The sequence below is a fragment of the Microtus pennsylvanicus genome, chromosome 8 (assembly GCF_037038515.1).
Source record: "Microtus pennsylvanicus isolate mMicPen1 chromosome 8, mMicPen1.hap1, whole genome shotgun sequence".
In the NCBI taxonomy this organism is placed as follows: Eukaryota; Metazoa; Chordata; class Mammalia; order Rodentia; family Cricetidae; genus Microtus; species Microtus pennsylvanicus.
The window spans coordinates 24356268-24368502 of record NC_134586.1 but is presented as its reverse complement, the minus strand read 5'-3'; positions in this window follow the sequence as shown (position 1 = coordinate 24368502).

Below are 12235 nucleotides of genomic sequence, written 5' to 3'. Positions count from 1 at the left end.
TCATCCGAGTTCCAAGTTTCTTTATACACAGTTTTCTAGTGCTGAGCGCGCATGTTTAAACGGAAATGAAAATGGCGGAGCCATCAAAATGACCCGCTTCCGAGGCTCCTTCTTCTGTGTAACATAGAGTTCGGGAAAACATTTAACCTATTTTAGCCTGAAGGTTCCTATCTGCGGGGAAACACATTATTAGCAACCTAGTAAGGGGGCTAAAAAGATTAAAAAGGGGCTTAAAAACACGTGCCAACACCCCTGAGAGAAGGGGTTCTCTGCAAGGACCAGAAGACCTGAGTCCCACAAGAGCCTTCCCTCCCTTAGTTTATGTTTTTTATATGTGAGACGCAATCTTTGTTCCTGGGGCTATGGTTTGTTGTTGGGGTTGTTTTGGGGTTTTGGGGGGATATGGGATTTTTTTTTTGAGACAGGATTTCTCTGTGTAACAATCCTGGCTGTTCTAGAACTCACTTTGTAGACCAGGCTGGCTCCAACTCACAGAAATCTGCCTGCCTCTGCCTCTCTGTACTGGGATTAGAGGTGTGTGCCCCCACTGCCCTTTAGGCTGTTTTCTTTGCATATTCAAATGCTGGTGTTTTGTTGTTGCTGCTTTTGCTAGAGGTGAGGGGAGGGGGAGGTGTACTGAAGTTTTTATTACCCAGACAGACTGGTGGAAGTGGTGAGTAACACCCCCATCCTCCACCCCACTACCCTTACCACCATCTCACCATGGGGCTATTTGCAGAGGCCCCCATGTTTCCCTGGCCTCTCTCTCTTCCCTAGCCTTCTTCCTCCAGCCAAGCTGCAGAAGACTGCAGACAAGAAAACTAAGGAAGCTGTTGCTCTTGCTCTCAGCAACCGTAGGGAGCAGAGAACAAGAAGGAGTGGGCACAGCAGTGCTGTTCCATCTTCAGCTGGGAGTCTCATCTCCTGCTGCCTGACCTCCATAGGTGGGAGGCTGGACATCCCCACAGTCAGGCTTCCCCTTGGTAGCGGCAGCTTCCCCACAACCTCCTTGGGCAGCCAGGGTCACCTTGCTTTTACCTGGAAGTGCTGCCCCTTGCAGATTTTTCTTAAAAAATTTAAAGAAAAGTTCTAATACTTTGTAATAGGTTTTCTGTATCCCAATAACAGGTTTCTCCTCCAACACAGTAGACCCAGATTAAGCCAAATTGAAACAGTGGAACAGGTTTATTTGAGCAAAGCAACTCCCAGGTGGCTTCTCCAGTCCCAGAGATCAAGGTTGGAGAAGGCACATGCCCAAACTAAAGCAGGGAGATTATATAGCTATAGACGAGGGGTGATGATGTATCTCCCACAAGCTGGGTTTGTGCCCAAGTGTGGTCAAAAGCTGGAATGCATAGGCATGAAACTGGGCAGCTGGCGGCAACAGGGGAGGATGTTGCAATAGTCCCCAGGAATGCAGAAACGAGTTGTTTTTTTCTCTTTTTTTGGCATCTTTTCTTTGTTGGAGATTCTCTGAGGGGTGGGTTTGGAGATAGCGAGAGAGACAGGAATGGGACTTTGCCGATCATGCAGGGGCCAGCTTGAGGTCCCAACTGAACACTTTGCAATTTTTTTAACTGTTTTCCAGACTTAATTGCTTTTAAGTAGTAAGGTGATCTCTGAAATGTCTCCTATTCTTGAATTCTCTGTTCACACTGGTACTCTGCCTTCTTGAACAATTACAGCACCATGTTCCTAAGCCAAGATGTGTGCCATCTACTGTGGGCTCCTCTGTTCACATCTCATTTCTGTTTTTAAATCTCAGTTACCCCCAACCTAGTAAAAGTGAGATCCTTATCTGGTCAGCTTGCTGTGTCCTTCTGCCATTCTGTAATCTTTTCTATTTACTGGATCTAATTTTTTGATGACATATTTTTATAGCCATGTATTTTATTCTTTCAACTTAAATATTCAGTTCCTAAATTAAAAATAGATTAACTAGAGTTGAGTCATTAGATTATACTTGTAGTCCTAGCACTTAGGGAAAGAGGGTGGTGAGTTTGAGACCAGCCTGGGCTGCATAGCAAGAACCTGCCACAAACAAACAGATTGAGAGTTGAGTGTTTGCTGTGTGCAGGCTGGATCATGGAATAACCTCACTACTAAAGTCAACGTGTAGCTCAGAAAACTCTCTGGAAATGTGTTGAAAGTCCACCACTTCAGAGGAGTCTCATGGTAATCTGCAATGTCCTCCATTTAAACATTCCTGAGATGATGGTGATGATGAACATTTATTTGTTCCTGGAATTGTTTAAAATGGGGTTCTATACCATTGCTGAACTAGAAATTGCTTTGAATTCTGAAGAAAATAATAATATCTTATGATATTATTTATGATCATCCAAGTTCCAAATAAGACATTCAACCCTTTTGTGGCAGGGGTCCTACCTTCTACATCTGTCACAGTTGCAAGCATAAATTAACTAAACCATGTTAACTAATCTGAAGAACGACTAGATGAATACACCCATAAAGGAAATTCTGTTTTCTTCATACTCATTTCGACATTATCTAAGAGCAAGATTCACTTGAGGGGAAATATATATATATATACATACATGTGTGTGTGTTTGTGTATGTGTATTTATATAATATAATATAATATATAATATTACCTTTAAAATGAAAATTTAGAAATTAACATACATTCTTTTATTAATTAAAAGATTATTCAGAACTTAATATTAATTATCAGTTTAAAAATTATTGCTGTATTGATTGAATGTTGGCTTTTTATAAATTTTGTTTGATAATTTTATAAAACTTCTAGGGCTTCAGCACTCAGGAGACAGAGGAGTGAGTTCAGGGGCCTAGCAAGACTCTCTCTCTCTCTCTCTCTCTCTCTCTCTCTCTCTCTCTCTCTCCATATATATATATATATATATATATATATATATATATATATATATATATTTCAGGCAGAGATTTGAAAGTGTGCAGTCTCTCATCTTGGACCTACTCCATAAGACAGGTACACATTAGCCTTCTCCAAATCTGGCATCTGTGCAGCTCAGCTCTTAGAAGAAGCAAGAAACAGCTTGTGTGCCGTCAGAGTGTAAAACAATTTCTATATGTTACAAAATTCAATGCTTTCACATACTCCTCTCCAGGGTTCCCATTAAGGTATCCTTATAAAGCACAGCATGTCTCAAAATAGCCTTGGCATTTGGCCCAGTTTACTCACCACAGCTGAGAAATTTCTTTTGTATTATGTTTTATTGTAAAATGTTACGTTTCTTCAAAATATTGCTGGGTTGATCTTTATGATAAAATTGCTTCTTTCTCCCCCCCCCTCCACTTTTATTTCTGCTCTTCTTTCCCTAAACCCTCTCCCCATTATATCACAGGAAGGTGTCTTTCTTCATCATTCTCCACCTTATATTTTTGAGAAAAAGTCTCTCACTGAACTCAGAACTCATTGGTTTGTCTAGACTGGCTGGACAACAAACTCCAGGGATCCACTTGTCTCCCCAGTCCCAGCACACACACACACACACACACACACACACACACACACACACATAAAATCTATACATTATAGACTATAGATTATATATGAGTGCCACCATATATAGCTTTTTTGTAGGTGCTGGGGTTCCAACTTAGAGTCTCAAGCTTGCATGGCAGCCACTTTACCAACTGGACCAACTCCCTAACCCCCTACTCTTTAAATGACTTCATATAATAATAATATTCTGGGAGAATCAGCATGTGTAACCTCCAGCTACAGACTCACACCATACTGCATTCCCCCTTTAGAAGTCCAGGATAGGGCAATCCAGAATCTTGGTTTCCCTCTCACCCAGATGCTCACCTGATTCAAAGACATCTTAAAAACTCTGGGAAAACTTGCCTGAGGATATTGTTATGGTTGTTAATTATTGGACTCAGCTTATTCGGTGCACTTTGATCACTCAAGTATCCCTCGGTGCTTGGAACCATGGTGAGCACATTGAAAGTGTTCTACTGACATTTGTTGAATGACTAGTATTGTTCAGGAATCTTGTTTATCAAATCTATTGTTCCAATAAATAAATAATGTATTCCAAAATAAAAAAACTTCTAGGGCTTATACTCTAGATATTTATTTGTGTTTGCATCCTCTGTGGTTCTCCTTAGAGACTTTCAGGGTACAGTCTTACCTTCTTTTACACCTATATCCTTTTTAAAAATTACGTGCCTTATTGTCTAACTTTTTGTTTAACTTTTGGTCTAATAGTTCATGGATTTTAAACTACTTATCTAATAAAAAAGTATCTGTCAAATTGTCAATATATATTGAGATTACATGTTAGTATTTGTGAAATATTTATATTTTTACTTCAGAATTGGTATATTGGAATTTTTGCTATAATTTTTCATGATTCAGATAGTTTTATGTTTATATCAAATTGCCATGTCAACACACACATAAAAATTATATATAAAAAGTAGTATTTGAACTATATTTAAAACAATATATAATCACATATTAAGAATACTTAAATATTAGTACCATTCAATATTTTAAATAAATAAATTCATGTTTAGGTGAGATTCAATTCTTGAAAGCAATTCTACTCAAATGATTAAAATTATGCTTTCATAAAGTAATATGTTCATGCCTATAGCCTCAGCATTCTGGATTTGGAGGCAGGAAGATCAGGAATTCAAGGCCATCTACCTTGACTCTGTAGATGGTTCAAGACCAGCCTGGACTATGTGCCCCATCTCAAAGGAAACACAGAAGCAAGACTAGGGAGGTGGTTCAGTAGATAACAGTGCTTACTGCACAAACATAGGAACCTGAGTTAAATCTCCAGCACTCATAACATGACCATAACATCCATCTACTGCCACGATGGTAACCTATACAAGATCAAGCCAACAAGATCAATTAGCATTCCATCAGACAACACTAACTAGGTTCAGTAGGTTACACAGAGAAACAGACACAGAGACAGAGATACAGAGAGACAGGGAAAGAGACAGGAAAGAAGAAAAGAGAAAAGAGGTAGGATGTGAAGGGGAAGGGCTGTCTTGGCAGCATTGCAGGGGAGTTAGGAGTGGATATGATCATGATACATTGTTTACATTTGTCAAAGAATGAATAAAGAGAAGTTTTAAGAAATAATGATTTTCCTTGTCTTAAATTTCTAATTAGAAACAAGCTAATGGCTAACATTGCTTTAAGACACATCCTACTTCATTTCTGGAAACACTGGCTTTCCCTGTACTCAAACCTTACTCTTTGCCCAGACTCTGACTGTCGCTATTACTGGAAACTGCAGGGTTTAGCTAAGGGCACAAGGACTTGCCCACTTGCCAACATTGTTCCTGTTAGAATATTTCTGATGGTCTAGAAAGTCAGCAGAAAGGAGTCACGTCTAAAGTAAATATTGGTGTGTTAGAAAACAAGAAGAACTCACTTCTCTTCAATACTGCAGTATAATTAGAGTTAGTAAGAATTCTGATAAATTGTTGGGCAATGATGGGAGAGTTGTGTAAGGGAAAGCTCTGTTCCTCTCTTGGGTAGTGATCGCTACTGGGGAAAAAGACCACAAGTAAGCTAGTAGAAACCACATTAAATTTTCTCTCCCCATCTCCCCTTTCCCCCATCCCACCCCACCCCCAGTTCCCAGTTTTTGCCCGGCAATCTTCTCTACTTACAATATCCAGGAGGATAACTATATGTTTTTCTTTGGGTTCACCTTCTTATTTAGCTTCTCTAGGATCACGAATTATAGGCTCAATGTCCTTCATTTATGGCTAGAAACCAATTATGAGTGAGTACATCCCATGTTCATCTTTTTGGGTCTGGCTTACCTCACTCAGGATAGTGTTTTCTATTTCCATCCATTTGCATGCAAAATTCAAGATGTCGTTGTTTTTTACCGCTGAGTAGTACTCTAATATGTATATATTCCACACTTTCTTCATCCATTCTTCCATTGAAGGGCATCTAGGTTGTTTCCAGGTTCTGGCTATTACAAACAATGCTGCTATGAATATAGTTGAGCATATACTTTTGTCATATGATAGGGCATCTCTTGGGTATATTCCCAAGAGTGGTATTGCTGGGTCCTGGGGTAGGTTGATCCCGAATTTCCTGAGAAACCGCCACACTGCTTTCCAAAGTGGTTGCACAAGTTTGCATTCCCACCAGCAATGGATGAGTGTGCCCCTTCCTCCACAACCTCTCCAGCAAAGGCTATCATTGGTGTTTTTTTATTTTAGCCATTCTGACAGGTGTAAAATGGTGGTTGGGATAAAGGAAGGGTAGATATGGGAGCAGGGAAGTATATATCTTAATTAAGGGAGCCAATTTTAGAGCTGGCAAGAGACTTGACTTTAGAGGGGTTCCCACGTGGCCAGGGAGATGTCCCCAGCTTGTTCCTTGGGCAGTTGAGGAAATGGCTCTATCCTATAGCCATACTAATGAATATCTTACATATCATCATAGAACCTTCATCTGGCGATGGAAGGAGATGGAGACAGAGACCCACATTGGAGCACCGGACTGAGCTTCCAAGGTCCAAATGAGTAGCAGAAGGAGGGAGAACATGAGCAAGCAAGTCAGGACCTCAAGGGGTGCACCCACCCACTGAGACAATGGGGCTGATCTATTGGGAGCTCACCAAGGCCAGCTGGACTGGGTCTAAAAAAGCAGGGAATAAAACCGGACTCTGAACATGGCAGACAATGAGGACTGCTAAGAAGCCGAGAACAATGGCACTGGATTTCGATCCTACTGCATGTGCTGGCTTTGTGGGAGCCTAGGCTGTTTGGATGCTCACCTTCCTAGACCTGGATGGAAAAGGGGGGGGGGATGACACGGACACCTGGGACTTCCCACAGGGCAGAGAACCCTGACTGCTCTTTGGGCTGGAGAAGGAGGGGGAGGGGAGTGGGGGAGGGGGAGGGAAATGGGAGGCGGAGGCGGGGAAAAGGCAGAAATTTTTAATAAAAAAGAAAAAAAAGATATAAACAAAAAAGAAAAGAAAGAAACCACATTAAATGGTGAACTGGGTCCCTGTCTGTGTCTTCAATCTGCCGTTCTGCTCTCATCACCACCGTCCCTGCTCTGTCATTCACTCATAGTTCATAGGAAATATATTTAAAAATCAATAGCAAAACTCTTCTTACCAAATTCAGAAATCCTGAAAGATTTTTTCTGTCTTGATTTTACTCAACATATCAAGACATTCAACACATTGACTATTGTCTTTCTTTTTTTTCTGTTTATTTTCTTGAATTTGGGGCTGGATCCTTCTGGATCTTATATATCTGGCTCTTCTCTCCCAGGAAAGTGTCTATAAACTCTAGTGGCACCCTATTAAGGCTTCTAGGGATATAGTCATGGATGCCTACAATATGCTTACACCAAATATGTCTCCATCCTGACAGGCAGACTTATGGTTCTCTGAGCCCTAGCCAGGTCCGTGTCACACAGGAAACTCTTTTGAACTGGGAGGTGTCCCTGTGATAACTAGTAACCCTGTGCCTAGTGTCTTATTAAGATAGCAACTTTCTGGGAAAAAAAAGAAAAACCTGGTGAAGAGGAGAGCTGGGTTCAAAGGTTCAGATATGCTGATCAAGCGGGACACAAAGGAAGTCAGCATAGTACAATATGTGAGACGCCAGGAGCAGAGTATTGGTTACATATTATAGAGCCATGAGGCAGGTGCTGCCAAGAACCAAGAAGGGGAAATGCTGGGCCACTCTTACTTAACGGATAGGGGAAATGCTGGCACACTCTCACTCAACGGATAGGGGAAATGCTGGCACACTCTCACTCAATGGATAGGGGAAATGCTGGCACACTCTCACTCAACGGATAGGGGAAATGCTGGCACACTCTCACTCAATGGATAGGGGAAATGCTGGCACACTCTCACTCAATGGATAGGGGAAATGCGGGCACACTCTCACTCCACGGATAGGGGAAATGCGGGCACACTCTCACTCAATGGATAGGGGAAATGCTGGCACACTCTCACTCAATGGAAGGGGAAATGCTGGCACACTCTCACTCAATGGATAGGGGAAATGCGGGCACACTCTCACTCAATGGATAGGGGAAATGCGGGCACACTCTCACTCCACGGATAGGGGAAATGCAGGCACACTCTCACTCAATGGATAGGGGAAATGCTGGCACACTCTCACTCAACAGATAGGGGAAATGCGGGCACACTCTCACTCCACGGATAGGGGAAATGCTGGCACACTCTCACTCAATGGATAGGCAGGAGCAAACGAGAGAAAACTGCTGAATCCTGTCAGATGACTCAAGCAGACTTCCAACTCTCATATACCCAATTTTTTGTTTTGTTTTGTTTTTTGAGATAGGGTCTCTCTATGTAACCCCAACCCATCCTAGAACTCACTACTTAGACCATGCTAGCCTTGAACTCACAGAGCTTCTCTTGCCTCTGCCTCCTGAGTGTTGGGATTAAAGGCATACACCAACACACCCAGATATCACATACCAATTTAAACTCTTTTTTTTTCATTTTAAGTTTGCTCCCTCTCCAAGGTCCCTTACCATAGTTAAAGATAACTCAGTTGTTTGTTCTAAGTTCTTGAATTCTCTTCTCTTCATCGATGATGATGAATGAGCACTAATCAGTGCCTTATATACCACCAAGATATATTTTGCACTATCTACATATTCTGTTCTTATATTTCAAGTACATACAATTGAATCAGTTATAATTTAGGGCTGCAACATATGGGTCATTATTGCCACATGAATATATTTTCTTTATTTAACAATTTATTTCCTATAATTAAACATTGGGGAAGCTATCTTTCACGTATACCCCCTCATCTCTATCACATTTCACTTTTTACTACACTTTAATTGGTGTTTAATTGGTGATATTATCTCTACATTTGAACATTCTTACTTTCCAATACTGCAGCCACAGTCATTGTTGAAAGAATTTTGAGCATATCATATCACGTTTGTTTTCAATACCTTCCTTGTCACTTGATGTTCTTTATCTATAAATTATTGTTGGAAGGTAATGTCTCCTATCTTGAAGCAGGCATTGATATGGAGAGATAATCAAGACAGCAAATGAAATCCAAGCAGAACATATGGTAGAACAATTCCTGGAACTGCTACTTGAGAAAGACTTTGTCATGACGCACATGGACAAAGCAGAAGTCCAATTACTCGAATCAAGCATAAACTATCAATGAGTTTGGGAATCAAAGCCAATTCTCTGTCAGGAAACAGACAATAATCAACAATTTATATATAATAAGCATATATTACATGTGCCAACGTCCACACTTTACAGATTCTAAGTAAATAGTTGAATTTGCAAAGGCACAGCCTCGATTTAAAGTCAACATGATAGAGTATCAAAAATACTGATATAAAGGTCAGTATTAAATTAACCAAGACTGAAGACAGGGAAGTGTGGGATATTTTCCATGAGGAAATTAGATTCAGGGCTGAAGAAATGATCAAGAAGTAAGAGTTAACAAAGTTGAAACAAAAGAGCTCTGACATTCTACCACATGGAATAATCAGGTCTACACAGCCATTCTCCCTGGACTGCAATAGAACAGAAAGCTAGAAAGCTAGAGGGACTGTTTATCCAGTAATTAGTAGAGCCTAAAAAGGAAAAAAGAAAAGAGGAAACATTGAGCTGGGGATGCAACAATCCCATCACTCGAGAAGCTGGGGTACAGCATCAAGAGTCTGTTTGACTTCTAAAAGTTCTCTCTGCCTCTATTAAATGTCCCTGATAAATTTGAGTTGCTTGTGATTCCTTGAAGCTCACTGAACTTGGCGTGAGCAGTTATTTTTGAATTGTCGGATTGATCATTTATCTATCCTCAAAGCTTTTGTGTTGGTCACTGTCACCTGATTTTATTCTCTTAGAGACATCTTGCTTTTTTGGATGTTCTTGATCTTTGTGGTCATATAAGGACATTTGAATATAAAATGTGTAAGTCTTTATTCCATACTGTGTCGTCTGACTTTTACTGTAACCATCCCTCTACAGAAAGCCTGTCTCAAATCCTAAGCAGACTGTCTATGGTCCCTGCATTCAATGAAGCACCATGCCAGGCCCTTAGCTCAGGACATTCTAGCTGACGCCAAAGTTTGCATATAAGTTGCTGTGAACCTTATCTGCATCCTTTATTTGTAATTGATCCTCTAGACCTATCCACATTTGCAATTTTTTCTGACAATGTCAGAACAAGTTAGCTAAGAATTTTCTCAGAATGACGGGGGAGCCACTCTAGAAACGGTGGATCCAGGGGTGTTCTCCAAACAGCTCCGTATGACTGTGGAATGATTCAAACAGAATCATTCATCCTGCCAGCTGAAGGAGCATCAAAGTTTGCATCCAAGGTTATGAGGTATTTATGGTGGTGACATTCCTCTATTTAGATTCAGGGAGAATTTCTGTGGATCTAAAGAACACATCACCTTGAGGCAGAGACTCTTGACCTCATTGCTTTAACTTGTCCATATCTCTGCTTACCTGAGCATATCAGTTTGTCTGTCCTCAGTGCTGTGATTATAAACAGGGAATTAATGTGTCAAGAAAAAGAAACCATTACAGGCATTCAGTGAAATTCATCCCATGATACCTCAACTTCAACAATACTGAGATGGATAAAGTGTTACATAATTTGGCCAGTGTTCAAGGCAAGTGAGACATCTTGGTTTGACCATTTAAAGCCAACTTCGACAGTGGTGAAAATGAGAAAGACTTTCTAGGCATACATTGAGTGTTCAGGACCTGTTTTTCAACTATGTCAACAGCAGACACAAGGGTAAGTGAGCTACCTCTCATGAATTTGAGAGACCCTGTTAGAAGATGGTGATTAACAAGAATCTTAGCTGTTTATCTCATGTCTCATAGCTATTCCTCTTTGTCCAGATTAATATACACACAATATGAGGTATCCTGAATAACACAAACCCACCTTTCTATGGCTAGTAAACAAGCAAGGATCAATGTTACTCTTTACCATTTGGACTAGCTGTGAACTTGCTACATTAAAAATAACACACTATTCACCCTTTGACCACCACCTGAAAGGGCCACCAGGTGCTAGTTGGTAGTTGTGTTTTCCGTCGAACAAAGGCTCCTGTGCTTATGAAAATGCTGCCAACTTCTAGGGCTGTCGAAAGCCCTAGTGATATGATTAAGTACTCTTCATTTGCCCAGAGTCCTGGGGTTGATATAAATTGACAAGCTCCTAGTGGATTATCAATTATAAGAAATCTTAATATGAAGTGTGGACTGGGGTATGGTTTCGGCAGAGTCAACATGCAGGGGAGGAAATAAAAAACTGTAAAATTGCTTGTGGACACATATCTTGGGTCATTATTTGAAAGAGAATGTACTCACTATTGGTGTATTTGACCAAAGTGAGTCCATGACTGTGGAGGTCATGGTAGAAAGCTGAAGGGAAATTAGGTCATCATGAGACTGAAGGAGGTGCTTCTCTAAGGAGTCATGGTTTTAACTGATGTGAGGAAGGGATCCCTATAGATAACCACAATCTCCATTAATTTAAATAAACTCTATCAGATTTCCCTTTAAGTGTATGCTTTATCAGAGAACAAGAAGTATGCTCAGGAAATTAAGTAGGATTACAAAATGTAGTAGAATTCTAATATTAAAGGAAGTGGAGGATGTCTTGAATCCAACACGTATGTTAGGAGACCGTGTTTATGGGTGACAGCTTTAGTGTATGAGTAAAGTCATCTCTGACATAGGAGATGAAGCATTTTCAAGGACAATGTCATTGGCTAGGGTGATCACCCACTAGTGATGCCATCTAGATGTGGGGCTAAGGTATCACTTTCAAGAGGAGACCAACTTTAACTGATGTAGGCCTCTAAATCATAAGCCAACAAAAGTCACAAACCAGTTGTGACTGTCACCAGAATGGGGCATAGATGTGCCTGACTGTTTGGAGTAATTTATGTTCAAAAAGGATGCATATAAAAAACCCAATGTTCAGTTGGTCTCAGAGGAGTGTGGCCTCCGTATGGTCACCAACTCTTATGGGATAAGATATAAGATTGAAAATGTGTAAAGAGCAGGTAAGGCCTAAGATGAGATGTTCTAGAGACTTATTTGTTGAGATGAAATTCAAAAAGGAGTGGGAAGAGATGCATCGGGTTCAACCATTATGAAAGTTCTACTGAATCTATCTTCTAAAGATCCAGCCTGGGTTATTCTCAGTAAAATGTGTGACTTGGGTTGCTTCC